The 11,812-nt window shown below is 44.9% G+C and overlaps 1 protein-coding gene and 1 pseudogene across 7 annotated transcripts in view; one reads left to right on the top strand and one right to left on the bottom strand.

Annotated features, from left to right (window-relative positions):
• The window catches only part of Plec (plectin), a 66,171-nt gene that overhangs the window by 41,335 nt on the left and 13,024 nt on the right, over positions 1–11,812 (bottom strand). The gene's annotated exons all lie outside the window — the stretch shown is intronic.
• On the top strand, positions 3,012–4,156 carry LOC104866528 (annotated as a pseudogene).

Genomic DNA, 11,812 nt, shown 5'->3' with positions numbered 1-11,812 from the left:
GGGGGGTCACCAGAACATCTGGATCCATACTCCTATCCCTTTCCAGGAATTCCTTTGTTCTTTCTATATATTTTTGCTATCTATGTACGTCATTCCCTATTGGACCAATATTAGCTAATCGACTATACTTGTAATCCCATAGGTTGACCCATGTTGTACCCACATTGTGATCTTGCTGTATAAAATACTCTTGACAAATCCTGTCAGTGGCTACCCACTCAGCACACCTTCTCATAATCCAGAAGCTATTGTTATTATTATTTACAACAAAACTCTTTTAACTTCCTCCTTTGGTTTTCAACTTCATCCCTCAATGTTGTGAGACAATGAATTTAGCACATCTGACATCTAACGGGTTGGGAGTTATTTTCTTCATCTCACCACCACCCCAGCTGGTGCCAATGGACTATGTCACTGCCTGCCTCCTAGGGAGAATGTCCAAGCTGGTAGAATGAGATCAGCTCTACCTCTCTCTGTATACCATAGGTAATGATAAAGTAACACTTGTGCTAAGGGACAGTGGGGGTAGGGATGGCCTCTACAAGATGTGGCCAGAAGCCTCAGCCTCCTATCAGACTCAAGTCCACATCCTTCTGCTGTTGTCCCCCAAGTTTCCCACCTGGCCTCTCAGGTCCATACTGTGCCAGGCTGGGCCATCTCCTTTAGGTACCTGCTCTTTTAACAGGCTTGCTGTGTACTAGCTGAGGGCTGTGGTGGGAGACACAGACTAACAGGCAAAGAAACCAGGTGCCATCCCCACCTGGGCTCTAGACCCAACAGGATTGAGGTCTCTCAGCCCCCATTTCTGCCCACCCTCAGAGTCAGCTAGTCCAGGGCATAGACGGTCTCAGGAAACACCAGTTGCCAAACTTGGGAAAAATGGTAAAGTAAGGAATTAAGGCAGAATTTTGTGAATTATTGCACTTACATTTCTACATATTATGAAGCTATGTCTGATTTAACCTAATTTGGCTTGCTAAATGAATAGTACTTGCTTATTAGGCTTCAAACAGAACTGATATATTTATAAACAGGTCTAAAAACCATAGAAAAGCTTACTTATGAAAAAGCCATGTTGGTTCTATTTTTAAAATATATAAAATTAAATTTTACAAGACCAAAGTTTTGGGTTTGTTTTTGAACAAAGTTACATTGTGCAGCCCAGGATGACCTCATACTTGCAATCCCCCTGCCTCAGCCTCCCAAGTGCTGGGGTTACAAAAGCGTGCAACCACTTCCTGCTTAGACCATTATTTTAGCCGGGCAGGGTGGTGCATGCCTGTAATCTCAGGAGGCTGAGGCAGGATGTTGCAAGTTTGAGGCCAGCCTGGACTAGATAGTGAGTTCAAGGGCAGCCTGAATTGCACATTGAGACCCTGTCACAAAAAAGAAAAAAAGACCATGGTTTTAAAATAATGAAAAGTGAGATGGACAATTCCAAAAAGGAGCATCCTAGAGGGTTGTGCAGTACTCCCAACTCTTAAATTACCCCCAACTCTTAATTTCCATCCTCCAGTCAGGCTGTCCAATTAGAGGCTCTTAAAAAGCTATGAGAGGGGCGAGGATTTAGCTCAGTGGTTCCACCTCCTGCCTCACAAACTCAAAGTCCCTAGTTTGATCTGGAATACAAAAAAATAAAAAAAAAAAAGTCCCATCAGCCTGCCCTACCCAACCCACCTGGAACAATGACCACATGGTGCAGACTTGGAAGGGTGGCAAGGAGCAGCTAAGTGAGAAGAGACAGGGTGAAGCTAACCTGCAAAGGAAGAAGGCAGGGCATGCAAAGGCCCTGAGGTAAGAAGAATGTGGGAGTGGCTAGGGTCAGGACAAACACCAGGATAAGCATATCTGTGGCTCACAGTGGACAAGAGCCTGAAGGCAAGATATGTGGACTATAAGGAAGCAGAGTCAGTTTGGAGAAAATCTGGATGCTTTGATTATCCAGCTCTGGTTTGTGAAAAGCAAACCTGCTACCATCTCCACAGCACTCAGCCTTTTCCACTTCACAGCCCAGAAATATCACTGTTGCCAGTGGGACAACTGACTCACAGATTACAAACCAGTTTTACTAAAAAAGCACATGGGTCTGTGAAGGGTCAGAACACCCCCACTGGAGCTGGGCTCCCTGATGCAGCAGGGCCTCCAGTTTATTCTGCTACCCTTCGGGCCCCCCAGAGGGCAGGCAGTCTAATCTAGCACAGCTCCCCATTCACAGGACACCTAGGCCAGGGGCTCAGACCCTGAGCAAGGCCAAGTTCTCTCCAAGCTTCTAGCCAGGAGACAGTGTATGGCCGTGTGCACTTCCAGAGCCAGGTTAAGACCCAACAGCACAACCACACAGAGTACCTGCTAAGTCTCTTACAATAAGCCCAATCCACCACAATGCCAGCAGTCTTGACTACAGGCCCAGACCAAGGAGAGGACCTTCGCTTTGCCTCCACACATGAATACTGATGGTCCCACTGCTGAGGCCCTGCCCACTGCCTGCACTTGGCTTGGTGCTCCTCTCAGGGCTGCCCACTTCAAACCCACCCCCTCCTCAAGCAACCTGTTCCCCAGGGCTTACTGACAGTGGTAGGGCAGGTCAGTGGCAGGTGACCCAGTAATCCTGCAGTGTGACCTGTGAGAGCCCTGGGTCCTACCCAGAGGAGATCAAACCCAAAAACAAGACAAAAAACAGCTCCAACACATAGTTCCCTGCTATGCTCCCGGTCCCACTGTGCAGCAAGATTACAGGGCCATCTCAACTACAACACCAGGCCTCTGCTCTAAGGTCTTACCCAACAGGACTCCTGCCTCTGGGCAGAGCTCAGGTAACTAGAGCCAGGTCCAGGCCCTGGGGGGCTCCAGGAGCACACTGCTAGGTCAGGTGCCTGCAACACACAGAGAGGACTCCTCTAGGTCCCACCCACCTCTCTCCCCCATAGCCCAGGATAAGAATATCCTAGACAGAGTTGCTGTGATGGCCGAGGAGGAAGGGGCCCAGTGCCCAGAGTCTTGGCGGTTATATCATGGCCACCTCTGTCGCCTCCTCAGAGCATTTTGTGTTTTTTTAAATAATTATTTTTATTATAAAATATAAACAAAAGAATGTATATGCATATTTTTAAATAAAAATAGAGAGGCATATATATATCCACTGTATGTATGTATATGTGTATATATATATATATCCACTACCAACCCTAAAAAATAAAGCACTGTCAATTTCCTTGATGTTTCCTTTTTCCTACTACTTCACACCTTTCTCTTCCTCCCAAAAAGGGAAGCTCATATCCTAAATTATGTATTAATTATACAATTTTGGGCACATATAAATGTATCCCTTTAAACTAGACAGTTTAATTATTTTATGCCTTAGATTTTATGAAGACACAGTAATCCTTTACATGCCCTCCATAATTTTTTTTAAATCTCATTGAGTTTATTGGTACTTTTTAAGTATACAGTACAGTTACATTCATCATTGCTCAGAGCATTTTGAGAAGCTGCACAAGATCTTCGGCAGCCTTCATGAAGACCTACGGGGGGTGCCCAAGAGCAAGAAGTTGATCAGAGATTTTGGTGAAAAGCAGCAGGAAGCAAATGAAATGCTCGCAGAGATGAAGAACCATGGTATGCACCCGTCTTTCCATAACCCTATGATATCTAAGCTGCAAAACTACCGGAAGGACCTTGCCAAACTGCATAAGGAGGTGAGAAGCACATCTTTGACAGCCATCCCTGGGGGCCAAGGAGACATGAAGTAAGGCATATATGCTGTGGAGAACGAGCATTTGAATCGGCTAAAGTCTCACAGGGCACTGCTTCTGCAAGGCACTGAAAGTCTCAAGCAGGCCACCCAGAGTATTGAGCGGTCTGATCAGATTGCCACAGAGACTGATCAGATTGGCTTGGAAATCATAGAAGAGCTGGAGGAACAGTGAGACCAGCTGGAACACACCAAGAGCAGACTGACAAACGCCAAGTGAAAGCTTGAGCAAAGGTCGGATTCTCCATTCGGTGTTGAGAAAAGTAACCGACAAGCTGCTGCTTTCCATCATCATCTCACTGGAGCTCATCATCCTGGGAGGCCTGGTTTATTACAAGTTCTTTCACAAGCACTGAACTTCCTCTAGGAAGGGCTTTGGGCATCAGAACCTTGACCCTGTGTATGAAATGTATTAGACAGGATGGGGAACAAGCGTGTTGCTGCTGTGGGCTGACAGTTCAAGGATGCACTGTGTAGCCAGACTGTGGGAAGAGAGGGGCCAGGCAGAAAACCACATAAATGTGAAGGAAGAATGATAAGACCAGCATAATATACCAAGGTAATAAATGTTTATGATTTCTTCAGGAAAAAAAAAAGAATATCCCGGATATCAGAAACCAACTTGGAGGGAGTCCTAGGTTCCAAGCCACAGGTCTCACCACTCCCAAATATCTTTCAACTCATCCTTTTCTCACTGTCTCTCACCAGCTTGAGTCTGGCTGCCACCTTTCTCACCTCAAGCATAGCACCAACCATTCCACATTCAAGCAGTGACATTCTGCAACCAGGGGCCTTGCAATACACAAGCCAGGTGATAGCACAACCCTGCTAACACCCTGCCTGGGGTCTCACTCCTCAGGTACCTGTAGCACAGTGGACCCTATCTCCAGGCCTCCACTCCTATCCCACTGCACCACATGCCTCTATGGTTCACCTCCTAAAGGTATCACCAAAGGAAACACTATGCCAACAAAAACAAAAAAATATGAATCCTTGGGGTTCAAGGAAGAACTACTCCTGAGGAACTCTATTAATATCAGTTAACTAGTAAATTAAAGGAGAAAAATCTGTGGATTGATCTAAAAAGTGGTGACAACTTATTATGGCTTGTATCTAGATATCCCCTATCCCCACAAAGCTTCATGAAGTTACAGATGGGGCTTTTCAGAGGTGGCTGGATCTAAGTGTGTGAGGAGGGGATTAACGGTGTGATTACTGAATTAGTCCCCTGATCGGTTTGGCATCAGTTTGAGTGTGGATAATGGGAAGGCTCACCCTGGATATTAGTGCTACTACCTGCCCTAAGGACATGTAGCCTGGATAGAATATAAGGGACAGAAAGAGGGTTGCTATTGTTGCTTGTCATTTGCTTGCTGCCTTCTACCTGCTCTGCTTTGCCACAGACTGTTTCTCCTCTGAGATGCTACCCTGCCTTGGAGCCAGCTAACTATAAAATGAGGGCCGGGGATTTAGCTCAGTGGTTCCACCACCTGCTTCACAAGCACAAGGTCCTGAGCTTGATCCCCAGTACCCCAAAAAAAAAAAACTATGAAATGAAATCTCTACAATATGAGCTACAATAAATCTTTCCTCTTTTAACTTTGGGTGTCAGGTATTTTGTCTCAGCAACAAAAAGAGTAAGACACAATTCATTTGATAAATATCAATCGGAATTTTTAACTTCTAAAAAAAGGTTGAGCAACCTGGGCAAGACATAAATTCTTAACATGAGGATAAAGATCCCTCAAAGGCCTGCATGAGCAGACAAGGTGAGCATGTGAGGGTGAAAAGGAACAGACAGGTGCAGTCCCACCCAGTGCCAGGAAACAGCAAAGCATCTGCAAAGTCAGTGACTGCTCCTACTGGCACCTAAACCATCTCAGCCCACCACCTACTGGAGGCAAATCACAAAGTTCATAGGAGTGGCTACATTCAAACACATTTTTTTAAAGATAGGATCTCACTAGGTAATTCAGGCTGACCTTGTACACACTATGTAGCCCAGGCTGATTTTAATCTCCCTGCCTCAGCCTCCCTAGTACTGAGATTACAGGCATGCACCACCACGCCTAGCTTCAAACACATTTTCAAAAGGCTCACAAGACTCTTACAGGCTATCAGTAACTAGCTAGGAAAATATAACAGGAAAAAGAAAACTTTCATCAACAAGATAAAACATATAGTGCACTGGAATAAGATAAATAAGATCAGTCACAGAAAGCTTCAGCTCCCAAATGCAGAGGACCAACCTCCCAGATACCACAGGATGACTGACTTACGCCTGAACACTAACTATATATTTTTTTTTTTTTAGACAGGGTCTGGACCAGCCCAGACTGGCCCTAAACTCACTGTGTAGTCCAGGCTGGCCTCAAACTCTTATCCTCCTGCCTCAACCTCCCTCCCAAGTGCTGGGATTACAGGCATGCACCACCACGTCCAGCACTCCTGCTGGCTCCAGGGAATCACTCATATAATAACCACCTCCTTTTCTCATGTGTTGTTTGAAGCTACAACACTGGGTGTTGGACAGGTATAAGGAGTCAATCTTCTCAGACACTGCTAGGGGAAAACAACTGCAATTCTAGCAAATATCTTAGAACTTACTTTAAGATATGCTTGAAAAAAAATAATTCATTCAAATCCAACAGTGAAGGTATACAGTAAACTCTCCTTCTCCTGTCCCCTCCCCAACCCCATACATAGTGTAAAAGTCACTTATCAGCCTCCTGTTCATCCCTCCTGAGTCTCATTATGGAAAACAAAATCAAACAAATCTAAATGTTTTGGGGGTTTTTTTGTTGTTTTTTTCCAACAACAAACTCAGGAATCAAACTCAGGACCTTGCACTTGCCAGGCAGACACAGCACCACTGAGCTAAATCCCCAGCCCTAGCAAATCTAAATGTGATTCTCGATTTTCCTCTTTTAATATAAAAGGTAACACATTACATGGTTCTTCCCTGGCTTTTCATCAGCCCCACACCTCGGGTCTCCCACATCTGCAGACAGAACACACCAAACTTGCCCTTTAGCACAAGCTGCTTGTGTGGACTTGTGCCTGAGCCAGTGTGGCTCCTTTCTTCTCCTAAACACAGCACGTCTGACAGACACTTTCACAGGCCTGGCTCCTACAGCTTTATCAACAGATCCCAGAAGCCCAAAAGTTTGGATTTTCGCCAATATGACAGGCAGAAAATAGTATCTTAGTGTGAATAAGCTTAAATTTTGAAAACCGTTTGACCCAGAGATTTTAATTCTAACAATAGTTATAACGATTATCCAGAACAGCAGTAGTTTCTAATATAAAATAATAGTTATTATTAATATAGCTTTAAGACTCTAAGAGAAGGGCTGGGCTTAAATATGACATGCTTACTGCTATGCTATGATTTGAATGTGGTCTGTCCCCACCAAAATTCCCCTGTTTAACAATGTCCAGGTGGTGAACCTTAAGGGAAGTAATCAGGTATGCAAGACAAGAGAATGTTGTTTTGTGGAAGTTCTTGCTTTCATAGCACTAGGTTAGAACCTGCAAAAGCAGACTGTTTCAAGGGAGCCAAGCAGTTCCCCTGCATCTCACTTCCACCTTCCTGTTCTGTGACATCTGCTAAGTCACATCATAGCCTGAAGGCTAAACAGACAGGGCTGCCCCACCTTAGAATTTCAGCCTCTCAGGCAGGGGTGATGAGGCAAGCCCATAGTCCCAGCATTCAGGAGGCTGAGGCTGGAGGACTTCCATGAGTCTGAGGCCAGCCTGGACTACACAGTGAGATTCTGTCTCAAAGAAATTTTTTTCAGCCTTCAAAACAAAGAACTTAATAAACCTCTTTCATTCATAAAGTATTCAATCTCAAATATTTTGCTACAGCAATAGAAAATGAACTGAAGACAGTTACCATACAGACATATGACATCATAAATCAAAGTCACAGGAAAATGTTCACATTATACTATTAAGTAAAAAGGTGTTACACCGGCCTAAAACATTTCATGACATTAACTTAATAAAATTACAAATAAATTTAAACATACTTAAAAAACCCCACTTTTTTGAAGCAAGCACACAATGAAAATACATATGTTTTACATCAACCAACTACTGAAGAATACCTTGGGGTGGGGCTAAATGATGGCCCCCAAAAGATATGTCCATGTCCCTGGAATTCCTAAATGTGAGGTTATTTGAAAACAAGGTCTTTGCAGATATAATTAAATTGAAGATCTGGAGATGAGGCTATCCTGGATTATCAGGGTTGGGCCTAGATCTGTGAATACGTGTCCTTCTGAGAGATAGGACAGAGCCTCACAGAGGCAAGGTGCTGGAGTGATACAACCACAAGCCAAGGAATGGTGAGGCCAGCAGAGGCAGAGTAGGCTCTTTGAAAATGCCTCCAGAGTAAGCTCACCTGGATTTTGGACTTCTGGACTCTAGATCTAAGAGAAGGCAAATTTCTATTATTTTACACAACCTTGTATGTGGTAACTCATTACAGCAACCACAGGAAATTAATACCGATGTTGTCACAAGGGGTCAGGGGCTACTGTTGCAAATACTTAAAACTCTGAAAGTAGATTAGAATTGAGTAATAGAGACTAGAAAAATTTGAGGCCCATGATCAAAAAAAGCCTAAATTTCCAGACCAAACTGTTTGCAGACGACACACTGAGGTCAGCCAGGCATGCTGGTGCACATCTGTAGTCCCAACATGCAGACGGCTGAGGCAAGAGGATCACCCCGAGTTTGAGGCCAGCCTGGGCTACATAGTGAGTTCAATGCCAGCCTGAACTACACAGCAAAACCTTGTCTTAAAAAACAAAATTTTAAAAAATAAAAATAGAGAGCCAGGGATGCAGCTCAGTGGTACTACACCTGCCTGGCAAGCACAAGGTCCTGAATTCAAACCCCAGTACCAGGGGGTTGGAGGGAGGGACAAAGAAAAAAGAAAAAAAGAAATATTGAGGTACTCTGGAGGCTAAGGCAGAAAAGACTGAGTCCAGGATTTGAGGTCAGTATGTACTACAACAGAAGACCCACCTCAAAAAAGAAGAGGGGGGAGAAAGAAAAGGACAGGAAGAAGGAAGGGGAGGGAGGGAAGGAAAACAAAAGAAATATATGAGTTAAAGATGTTGCTGGTAGCTGGGCATGTTGGTGCACGCCTGCAATCCCAGCACTGGGGAGGCTGAGGCAGGAGGATCGCTGCAAGTTTAAGATCAGCCTGGGCTACACAGTGAGTTCCAGAGCGGTCTCAACTATACAGTGAGACCCTGTCTCAAAAAAACAAAACAAAACAAAAAAAGATGTTGCTGGTAAGGACTTGGAAAGAGGGACATATTTTTGGACAATGGAATAATGGTGACCCTTGTTATACACTGGCAAAATTTGGCTGCATTACATTTGACTGTAGGGTGCAGAATTTATAAGCAATAAACATGGATATTTGGCTGAATACTTCCAAACAAGCTCTAGCTTGGCTGATTTAGGGAGAGGGGACCAGGGTCTCATTATGTAGTTCAGACTGGCCTTAAACTTACTATGTAACCCAGGCTGGTCTGGAGCTCATGGCAATCCTCCTGCCTCAGCCTCCTGAATGCTGGGACTACAGGCAGAGTCCACCATGCCTGCCCATGCATCTATGTTTAAAAAAAAAGTGCAAGAAAAAAGAGCTAAATCAAGGAAGGAACTGTTAAATAAACAAAAAAGAACCAATTCTGGTGATCTGGTAAATTCACAGCCTATTCAAATGGCAGAAAGCTGCTAATGTTGGGAGGTTCATTGTCAGGATAGGTGTGAATGAAGAGAAAGTCCCAGGTTTGACTAGGCAAACCCTGCAGAAAAGATTAGAAGCTCAATCAGAGTCCATTCACCCTTAGGCAGAACCAAGACGGGGGGTGGGGGGGGTGAAAGTATCTAAAAAGACCTGTGCTGAGCCCTCCAATCTAGTAGCTGGACTCCTTGTGATGCAGAAATAAGTCCCATAGGTTTGATTATTGATTGATTGATTGATTTTAAGATAGGGACTCACTATGTAGTTCAGACTGTCCTTGAATTCACTGTGTAGTCCAGGCTGACCTTTACCTCTTGGTAATCCTCCTGCCTCAGCCTCCTGAATGCTGGGGTTAGTCCCACAGGTTTATGAGAGTGTTGTACTTGGGGCAACACCACCACTGGGGCTGAAGAGGTCAACGGCGAAAGCAAATACAGGTTGGACTACCAAGATTCCACAGGCAGGTGTAAACTGGTAGACTTAGTCAACTGCAAACATGCTAGCCTTCATGGAGAGGCTACAAAGGGGCCTCCATCCTCTTCCCTATGCTATCGCCTATGCCTCAGGAATAAGGCAGTAAATGTCCCTGGCATGAGCCAATGCCCTACTGGGAGAATCCTTCCACAGCTAACCATGACCTAAGCAAGGAATGGAGAGGGGGGCTTGCAGGCTCAGGTCCCAAATACCACAGGGATCATCAGTCTTCAGCCAGTGCTGACCAGCCCCAGCCTCACACACCCCTCAGCACCTCAATCAGCCTATACCCGCAAAGTATGGCTGAGGCCCCTGATATCCTTTATCACCTGGCCACATGCCCTCTTCTGCTTTCCCGGATACAGCCATGCCACCTCCAGCCCCAAGCAGTTCCCCATTTCCACTGCCATCAGTGGGGCCCTGAGGAGTCCTTCCACCAGACTGGTTCCTGGTCCAACTTGGAATCCCCATGTCTCTCCCATCTACCCCAGGGGAGGCTGCCTTGGGGGCAAAATAAGTGCAGAAAGACATGGACTCTACTCTCAGGAAGCCATTTGGTAGGAAAGGAGACTCAAAATCCTCCTTAGAGCGAGCCATGGTGGTGAACACCTGTAATCTCAGCACTCTGGAAGCTAAGAAAGGAGGATTGTCATGAGTCCGAGGACAGTCCAGACTATGTAGTGAGACCCAGTTCCAAAAATCAAAAAACAAACAGAAGAAAAAAATCCTCCTTGTCTCCCATGAACCCAGGTCTAGAAGACATGACACTGTCATTGGACAGTGTGGTGGCCAGCAGCCTTTTCTAGGATCTTGCTGTTCTGTTGAAAGAACTGTACAGGACAACCAGTGGACATAAAAGTTTAAAGTTTATTGAAGGTAGAAGAGAAGAAGTACAAGCGAAAAAGAAGTGGAAAGAAGAGAGAAAAGAAACAGAAGTGAAAGAAGAGAGAAATGTGCCTACACACAGAGCTGGTTACCACAGCTACTTAGTAAAGAACCTAATGACAGCGAGACACAATGGCTGCTGCTTTTTGTATCTTTTTTCTGAAGTCAGATATGTGGGGTGGGAAGGTGTTTTATACATGTATCTCAGCAGTGATTGGCCAGTTTTCTATGACTGACAGGTCACACCCTATTGTTTAGTCTCTGCTATGCCCTAATTTCCTGTCTCAGCACCCAGAGTCTCCTATATACTTCAGTCTAAAACAAATTCCACACAGATTAAAGGTGGAGATGATTTTTTTTAAAGTGTGCCTCTACCAGAAGAAACTTTCAGTTTTGTTTTTGATTTTCTTTCTTTTTTTTTGAGACAAGGTCTCACTGCGTAGTTGAGACTGACCTGGAACTTACTATGTAACCCAGGCTGGTCTCCAACCCACAGCGATCCTCCTTCCCCAGCCTCCCTAGTGCTGGGATTACAGGCATGCAAAACCACACCGGGCTTGATTTTCAATAACATAGCATAAACAGCATAAAATCCAAGCCAGGTGTGGTGTTGCAGACCTGTAATCCCAGGACTCAGGAGACTAAGGCAGGAGGATTGCAGTGAGTTCAAGGCCAGAAGGGGCTACATAGTGAGACCTTGTCTGAAAAAAATGAACAAACAAAAAAGCATAAAATCCAAAGGTCACAGAACAAAAGACTGGTGAATTTTAAAAATTGATATGGCTGGTTGCAGAGGCATGTGCCCTGTGGTCCCAGCTACTTGGAACATTGAGGCAAGAGAAATGCTTGAGGCCAAGAATTCAAGACCAGCCTGGGCAGGACTGGGGATTTAGCTCAGTGGTTCTGCTGCCTGTCTGGCAAGCGCAAAGTCCCAA

This window comes from Fukomys damarensis, unplaced genomic scaffold (assembly GCF_012274545.1).
Source record: "Fukomys damarensis isolate Sample0158 unplaced genomic scaffold, DMR_v1.0_HiC HiC_scaffold_5, whole genome shotgun sequence".
Classification (NCBI taxonomy): Eukaryota; Metazoa; Chordata; class Mammalia; order Rodentia; family Bathyergidae; genus Fukomys; species Fukomys damarensis.
This window is presented reverse-complemented; position numbering and strand designations above follow the sequence as displayed.